We start from the raw sequence: 9,111 nt of genomic DNA, 5'->3' as shown, positions 1-9,111 counted from the left end.
TTGCTTATTTTCTAATTCTCCACCACTATAAACATAGCACACATGAATCAAAAGGATTTTATCAATAAGAATTGAAATGGAATAAAAAAAACAATGAAAGTAGATGAAATGGCAAAAGAAAAGAATTCAATGAAAAATATGAGAAGATAAGAGTATTGGAGGAATATACTTGATGAGTTAACCAATTTGATGTAAAAAGAGATGAATACCATTTGTCATTACCAATTCAAAATATCAAGCTAACCTCCTCTTCAATTTGATGGCTAACAAAAAATCTTGATGCTCTATCTCCCACTTGATACTCTTTTGAATATTTGCCAATTTTTACTTTTTTTTTCTCTGTTTTCACTGTTTTTCCACTTCAATTTTAGCTTTCACACTTCAATTCCAGCATTTTGAAACTCAAATAATCTCACTTCAACTTATGAAGAAGAACTCCCTCCCCCACACTTAAAGCATTGGTCGTCTCGGACAATGAAACACAACATATATCCAATGTCTTGATATTCCTTTAGCTACTATTTTTCCTTTCTGCAAAATTTTTCTTTCTTTCTCTGTTTTTGTTGGTGTTTCTAGAGTTACAGGTTTTTTTTTTTCAAAAATGTAGCTGACAAAATTCAAGATTTCAGAAGTTAAGTATTCAAGCAAATCTTCACTTCAACTAACATTCCAAGGCTTTATCAATAATAACCTTCCAATTCCAGTAGATCTGCTTAAGAGGTTTAGAACACAACTGACCAATTCCAGAAATCAGCAACAAGAAAAGATATAACCTTTTTGATATAAAACATGATAGTCACAGAACGAACTTGTTACTACTGATACCTCATTTACAACAACACCTCAGTTTCTAATTATTTCCATTTCTGGTAAATCAGAACACCCTTCAAATCTGATAGTTCCTCTGCTTATCACGTAATCTTAATTAGAAGCAAAGTTCCTATCTTAGCCCAGGTGCTAAAGATTCAACTTCTAAAAATTTCCAGCATTAAGGCTGATTCTGCATTCTGGTTTTCTCAGATTTAATGTTTCAGAATTTCAAACTGGAAAGTGTTCTGATTTGCAATTAACACTCAATCGAATGAAAGGAGTCAATGATACCAGAATACTATTTGTTACTTTACTTTACAAAACTCCATCTGAGCTCCTCCCTAACTTGATACCATTTTTGAATTCTTGATACTCCATTTGTACATCAACAACAACATTTTAGATAGAAGTTCTGCCAATCCAACAGATTCAAAAATAACACTGATTACTGAACAATTTAGGTTACTTGAAAATACAACATCAAAGTCCAAATTCAGCCATGCTTCATTTCTGAAAATACAGAATTTCATTCTTGTAGATTTTCTTCCTACATTTCCTGGCTTCTGTTCTCTTCCAATTCTGCAGCTTCGACCATTCCTGACATCAGATTCTGTATCTGATTTCCATCAATTAAATTCAATGTAATTCCATTGAAGGCATGAAGAAATCAGCTCATATTAATGTATCACTTCAGATTTTCTTCAAAATGTAAGTGTTCTCTATAAATTTCCCCTGTTATAACAATCCAACAGCTAACTAAAATTCAGCAACTGCATTATTCCAAGCTTTTGAGTAAAAAACATCAAATAACACTACAAATCAGACATTTAACTTGGACAACAACAACCTTAGAAAATTTGAGAATTAAACTTGGCACAATCAAATGAGGTTGATACAACTCCTTGTTTAATTTGGTTAGAACTTTATATAATAGTGATGATCTTTCAGAAGACGAAGAATTTGCTAAGCTGAAGTTCAATGGATTGAGCTGAAGTTACATTGATAAGCAAGAAATCTGGAAATGTTTATATTTTCCATTGATCAGTGAAGGACCAATTTCAGAAATGCTAGTTGCTGTAATTGAGTTGTAGTTTTTGCTGCAGTTGCAGAAGCCAACAATTGCATTCTTCCAAGCTTCTGATCAGATTCTGAAAATAGGATTAGTCACTGTCCAGGAAGTTCATTCATCATTCTTTCTTTATATCTGATTCTGCAAATTCAGAATTAATTTTTGTCCAACAGCTACCATTTTCCAGTCTTCTTCCAATTCTTCCTCTATCCTTTACAGCTATCAACTGAAACGCAGCTTATTGTCTCAGGATTCATTTGTTCTGCATCATATAGGACTCAACTCGAGTTTCTTCCTTGTTTAGATGTTGCTTCCAATCTTTTGATACACTTTTGATACAAAGTTCAGCAAACTTTGAATCTATTCTGCAGTATCTATATATACAGTATCCTCCAGCATTCAGACACATTCAGCAATTCACAAATTCAAGACTTCAAGTTACTGCACAACCCATGTCTAAAATCAGAATTCTTTCCATAAGCATTCCATTATTAGCATTATATTAGTAGTATTCTAAATTCAGCATAATATGAACTTCCAATTCTTTATTCTTGTGGATTTTCTTTTTCTTCTGTTCTAACCATTTCTTTCTGGTAAAGAGCAGCACTAAGACTTGGCACAATCATCATGAAAACCACTAATTCTGCAGCTTAGCATTAAGTTTCACACATGGTAAAGGGAATCATTTGACACTCAATTAATAGGCACTTAGTTTCATAACCATGCTGATCAAAAATAGCATAAAGAATTGGCACAAAACTAATTAAGGCAATTTTAAGTTTCAGAAATCAGGATCTATGAGAAGAAATTAAACTTGAGAAGGAATTTCATTCAGCAATGCAACTTTAAACCACCAAAGACCCAACTTAATAACTTCTGATTTCTAGATCTGAGAATATAAATCAGCAACACTTGATTAATCACCTACAGCAGCCCATCAAAATTCTGCATTCACAGCATTAAAGCTAACTTGAAAAGAAGGAAATACCATTTGATACAATTCAGATATTCCAAAACAGTTTTCAAACTCCATGCCATAGAATTCTAGCAATGAACTAACTTTTGAAATGCCCATTTCCAAACAAATAAACTCCCCAGCAGCTTCAATTAGGAAATCCACTTTTCAACTCTTCTCTGAACGGATATGAACTTACTATACTAAGTTTCAGACTTGATATACAGAGTGTCAATTCAGAATTAGAATTTATAGACTAAAACCAGCTGAATTTCACAGAATTGAAGCTCCACAGGTCCCAGAATTCAGAAATCAGATTTATAGTTTCCAGGTTTTACAGCTTCTGGAATGCATGCTCTACATCATGGTACTGGTTCTTAAATTCCTTAGTAGAAGTGTAGGAACATACTACAATGTTGTAATGGAAGATTGCAATAACATTTGAATGCAGCTTTTAAATTCCAACTAAAGCTCTGCAGCCATTTCAGAAATCTGCAGCTTACTGCAGATACCAACTGACATTTTTAGAAATCTAGAATCCTAATCTTAAGTTTTGGAATTGTAATTTCAAGGTATCTTCAGTTAATACTATACTGAATTCAGCTTTGACAAGGAGAGTATTTAATACTAAGCTAATAGGATTCAACTTGAAGTTGTTGCTAGCATAATTGACATATGGACTTAGACAGTTATCACTAAGTTCTGAAAATTGAAACTCCAGTATCAAGTAGCAGCAGAAATCATGGTATCAAGTAGCTAAAATCATCTTCATATCTTCAGATCTAATACCTCAATCTGACTACTTCATAAGTGGTATTGTATTTCACTTACACAACTACTCATCATTGATTCCAGTTAGTCCTCTTGATTTAGATTTCAACAATTTGATACTCTATCACAAGCTGTAGTTCGGCATTTCTATCTGCCTCCTCTGATTCCAATTCTAGAACTAAATTCTGGTACACAAGCTCATAGTTTAACTTACTGAAATATTCAGCTATCGTTAATTTGATTTCCAACTCTTAAAACCTCCTTACATCAGCTATATCCTTGACTGCAAGCTCACTGACAAGTCCATTAACCAAAGAATAATCAATTACACTCCTTGCTCATTCTTCTAGTACATTTCAAATTCAGTAATGTTGTCTACTTTTACATCACTCTGCTGTGAATCAGATCTTTCAGCACCCAATAGATACCATTTTTTTTAAATCCTACAACAATTCTAACTTGCTCTCTTCAATTTCCAGAAATGACTGAACATACTCTTGCAATTGATACTTGGCACAAATAGTTCACTATAATGCATTTTCAACAGCACTTTTTAGATTTCACTTAAACTACAATAAACAATGAAAATTCTACCCCAAAATTGTTCAAAATCCTTAAACCTCAAGCAATGCAACCATTAACTTGAATTCTAAACTTCAGAATTTTCCAAACAATTTGAAATAGGAACCTCAATAATCTCAAGCATATACAATTCTCCCCACACTTAATTCTTTGTTCATCTAGTCAAGCTAACTCATCAAGCAATTAATCCAAAACTCTCAACGAAATTAAAGAAACATGACAAGCAAAGAGAATTAGGAATTAGAATGCTAGATGAGAATTTTTCAAGAAAATTGTGGAGAAAGAAATGGGAAATAATTGTTGGATATTGGGGCCTTAAATGGACCAAAACGATTTAGAGGAAGGAAGCCATCAATTGTTGAAAGTCGTAATTGACTTCAAAATTGAAATCTACGATTCGCGTAGATAGATTTAGACTATTAATTTACTCAAAACCGGTTAAGGGTGAATGAGAAATTAATGTTTAAAGTCAGCCCAAAATAACATTTATTATTCATTAATAAAGTGCATGGGAGAATAGTCCCACATCGGAAATTCTCGATGTGTATTCTCTACTTATTAATGAAGATGTGTTAATAGAGTTAACACAAAAATAAAAGGACAGGTTACCCCTTAGCCCAGGGCGAGCAGGTGCTCGCACCTGTGAGCTCGCCACCCGCCACGTGCGCAATGGGCGCTTTGTAGGCGCACTTTGCACTTTGCACTTTGCACTTACGCATCGTTGCGAGGAGCATTGAGGAGCTTAAATTTATGCTCCAGGTGACATTGCAGTGCCTGCGTGGCACTCGGGTGACGTGTCAGGCTCGTACCTGACGTGGCAGCACCTATGCGGCATCCTCGTGGGCAAAGGGAGATGACTGGACAGTTGACTTAGGGAATGGATGGCTACCGTTGATCAACGTTGATCAAATAGGTATGATGGATCGCTTGTGATGCGATCTAGAGCGTTGGATCGCAAAGAGTAACGATCTGACGGCCTGGGATGAGACTTGATCTGAAGCATCGAATCAATGGATCCAGATCCGATGGCCGATGACAATAGGCGGGATCTGAGGGTCACAACTCCTCAGATCTGATGGATGAGATTGAAGTGGGCTTGGTGAAGGGTTACAACCCTTCAGAATGGATGATCTAGATCGATCCAGCCCAAGGAACACATCCACTCACCCAAAGGACAATCAACCTCTTCATTCAGTATAAATAGAACCCTCCAGATGATGGAAAATTCACTCAATCCTCTCTTCTCTTCCTCAAGCATTCATCTCATCTTGTGCATTCAAGAGTCCAAGAAGTCTACTAGAAGGTTCGCTGGTCTCGGAAGTTGGAGTGCTACTATTCCGAGACGTTCGTCGTCGTTGTATCTTGGGAACGAATTGCAACAATCCGTTAAGCACCGTAGCAGAGCAATATCGTTTACGGAGATAGTGTCGAACACTAGCCTCGACGATCAGTTTGCATACTCCAGAAGCTACCAGAGGCATCAACAGTCGTAAACGATATTCCGTGCAAACTGATATGGATACCAACGACATTCCAACGGCCGTTCCGACCGTCGTTCTGACCGCCATTCCGACAATCATTCCGCACGGAGAAAAGCCGAAGAAATTCACCGGAACCGACTTCAAAAAATGGCAGCAGAAGATGTTGTTTTATCTAACAACGCTAAACCTTGTACGGTTTTTGCACGAAGACACGCCAGCCGCTACGGAAGGTAGTAAGGCTGCTAGCGATGCGTGGTCTCACGGAGATTTTCTGTGCCGCAATTATATACTCAACGCCTTGGACAACACGTTATATAACGTATATTGTTCTCTGGAGACGGCAAAATCTTTGTGGGAATCCCTTGAGAAGAAATACAAGACCGAAAATGCTGGATTGAAGAAATTCATCGTCGGTCGATTTTTGGATTTCAAGATGGTGGACTCAAAAAGCGTCTCATCTCAAGTCCAAGATATGCAATTAATACTGCATGATCTGGACGCCGAAGGCATGAAGCTGAATGAGACATTCGCAGTTGCTGCGGTAATTGAGAAGCTCCCTCCGTCATGGAAGGATTTCAAGAATTACCTAAAGCACAAGCAAAAGGAGATAGGGCTGCAAGACCTGATCCTGAGGCTACGAATAGAGGAGGATAATCGAAAGTTATCCGACTCCAGAGGAACCAAACGGACTATAGACGAAATATCCAACCTGGTCGAGCCGAACGCCAAAAAGCCGAAGCAGTTCAAAAAGAAGGCTCAAGCAAAGAAGTTCAAAGGCTCCTGCTACAACTGTGGAAAGGCAAGACACCTATCCAAGGATTGCAGACGCCCAAAGAAGCCAACCAAGGGGCCAAAGGATGTTGCGAATCATGTCGCAACCTCTCTTGAGGACTTGGATCTCACTGCGGTTGTATTTGAAGCCAACTTGGTGGATACCAACCCGAAGCAGTGGTTCATTGATACTGGAGCAACTCGTCATATCTGTTCCGATAAAGCGATGTTCTCCAAGTATACTCCAATAAATGGCAGGAAGCTCTATATGGGTAATTCCATGACGTCGCCAATTGTTGGACTCGGAAAGGTTGTTCTGAAGATGACGTCCGGAAAGGAGCTAACACTCATTGATGTACTCCATGTTCTCGACATCAGTAAGAACCTAGTTTCTGGAGCGGCATTGGTCAAGGCCGGATTTAGGCTAGTGTTCCAGTCAGACAACTTTGTACTTACGAAGAATGGTGTCTTCGTAGGAAAGGGGTACCTAGAAAAGGGTCTATTCAAAATGGTTGTAATGCCTGTACTCCGAAATTTTGATGGTAATAAAATAAATGCTTCCAGTTATGTTGTTGAGTGTTTTAATTTATGGCATGATCGACTCGGACATGTGAATAATAATACTCTCAAACGTCTCGTCAAATTAAATTTATTACCAAACGTCAATGTTGACGGAACACACAAATGTGAAGTGTGCGTGGGAGCGAAAATGACGAAACTACCTTTTCATTCGGTGGAAAGGACAACAACTCCTCTAGAGTTAATACATAGTGATCTATGTGACTTGAAATTTGTGCAAACTAGAGGAGGTAAAAAATATTTTATTACTTTTATCGATGACTGCACAAAGTTCTGTTATGTCTTTCTTTTAAGAAGTAAAGACGAAGCCCTAGAGGCGTTTAGAACCTATAAAACAGAAGTTGAAAACCAACTTGACAAACGAATTAAAATAATTCGAAGCGATAGAGGTGGAGAATATGGTGCACCGTTTGATGAATTTTGTACAGAATCTGGCATTATCCATCAAACAACGGCGCCTTACTCACCTCAATCAAACGGTGTTGCCGAACGTAAAAATCGGACACTAAAAGAAATGATGAATGTCTTGTTGATAAATTCAGGCTTACCTCAAAACTTGTGGGGGGAAGCAATATTATCGGCAAATCACATTCTCAACAGAATCCTTCATAAGAAAAATGATAAAACTCCATATGAACTATGGAAAGGCCGCGAGCCATCGTACAAATACCTGAAAGTGTGGGGGTGCTTGGCAAAGGTCGAAGTACCTAAACCAAAGCAAGTAAAGATCGGACCTAAAACGTTCGATGCGATATTTGTCGGATATGCCCATAATAGTAGTGCATATCGTTTCCTAGTTCACAAATCAGACATTCCTGATATACATGTGGGAACAACCATAGAATCTCGGAATGCGATATTCTTTGAAAACGTATTCCCAAATAAAAAGGGAAACGTTGAAAGTGATAACAACGGAAGTTCAAACAAAAATGACGTTACTGAACTTAGCTGTTATAAAAGGACTATTGATGATCAAAGTGAAGAGCCACGTCGTAGCAAACGGGCCAGAGTTGAGAAATCGTTCGGGCCAGATTTCATGACTTTCATGTCAGAAATGGAACCAAGAACATTAAGTGAAGCTCTCTCTAGACCCGATGCTCCAATGTGGAAAGAAGCTGTCAATAGTGAAATTGAGTCTATCATGAATAATCATACTTGGGAATTAGTAGACCTTCCTTCTGGTAATAAACCATTAGGTTGTAAGTGGATACTAAAACGTAAGTATAAAGCTGATGGATCAATTGACAAGTATAAGGCCAGACTTGTAGCCAAGGGGTACAAGCAAGAGGAAGGCCTTAATTACTTCGATACATACTCACCGGTGACAAGGATTACGCCTATACGAGTGCTAATAGCCATTGCAGCACTGTATGACCTTGAAATACATCAAATGGATGTTAAGACTGCGTTCTTAAATGGTGAGTTGGAAGAAGAAATTTATATGGAGCAACCCGAAGGGTTCATGGCTCTTGGAAATGAGAAAAAGGTGTGTCGACTTGTTAAGTCGTTGTACGGACTTAAGCAAGCGCCTAAACAATGGCACGAAAAATTTGACAAAGTAATGCTGTCAAACGAATTCAGAATAAATGAATGTGACAAATGCATTTATGTCAAAAACACACCTGAAGGCTATGTAATTGTCTGTCTATACGTAGACGACATGCTAATAATGGGCAGTAATCATGATGTAATCATGACTACAAAGAAAATGTTGACCAGAAATTTTGATATGAAAGATATGGGTCAAGCAGATGTTATATTGGGAATTAAAATTCTCAAGACATCAGAAGGGATAGTTTTAACATAATCCCGTTATGTAGAATCTGTATTGAAAAAATTCAATGCGTACGATCTCTCTACAGTGAAAACACCTATGGATCTAAGTCAACACTTAGCGAAAAACCATGGTGAGACCATATCGCAGTTGGAATATTCTCGGATAATAGGCAGTTTGATGTATCTCACAAGCTGCACACATCCGGATATTGCCTGTACGGTCAACAAACTGAGTCGTTTTACGAGTAATCCAAACGACACCCATTGGAAAGCATTGATGCGAGTTCTCAGATATTTGAAATATACTATGAACTATG

This window comes from Zingiber officinale, chromosome 7A, assembly GCF_018446385.1.
Source record: "Zingiber officinale cultivar Zhangliang chromosome 7A, Zo_v1.1, whole genome shotgun sequence".
NCBI lineage: Eukaryota > Viridiplantae > Streptophyta > Magnoliopsida > Zingiberales > Zingiberaceae > Zingiber > Zingiber officinale.
Note: the sequence above shows the minus strand (reverse complement) of the source record.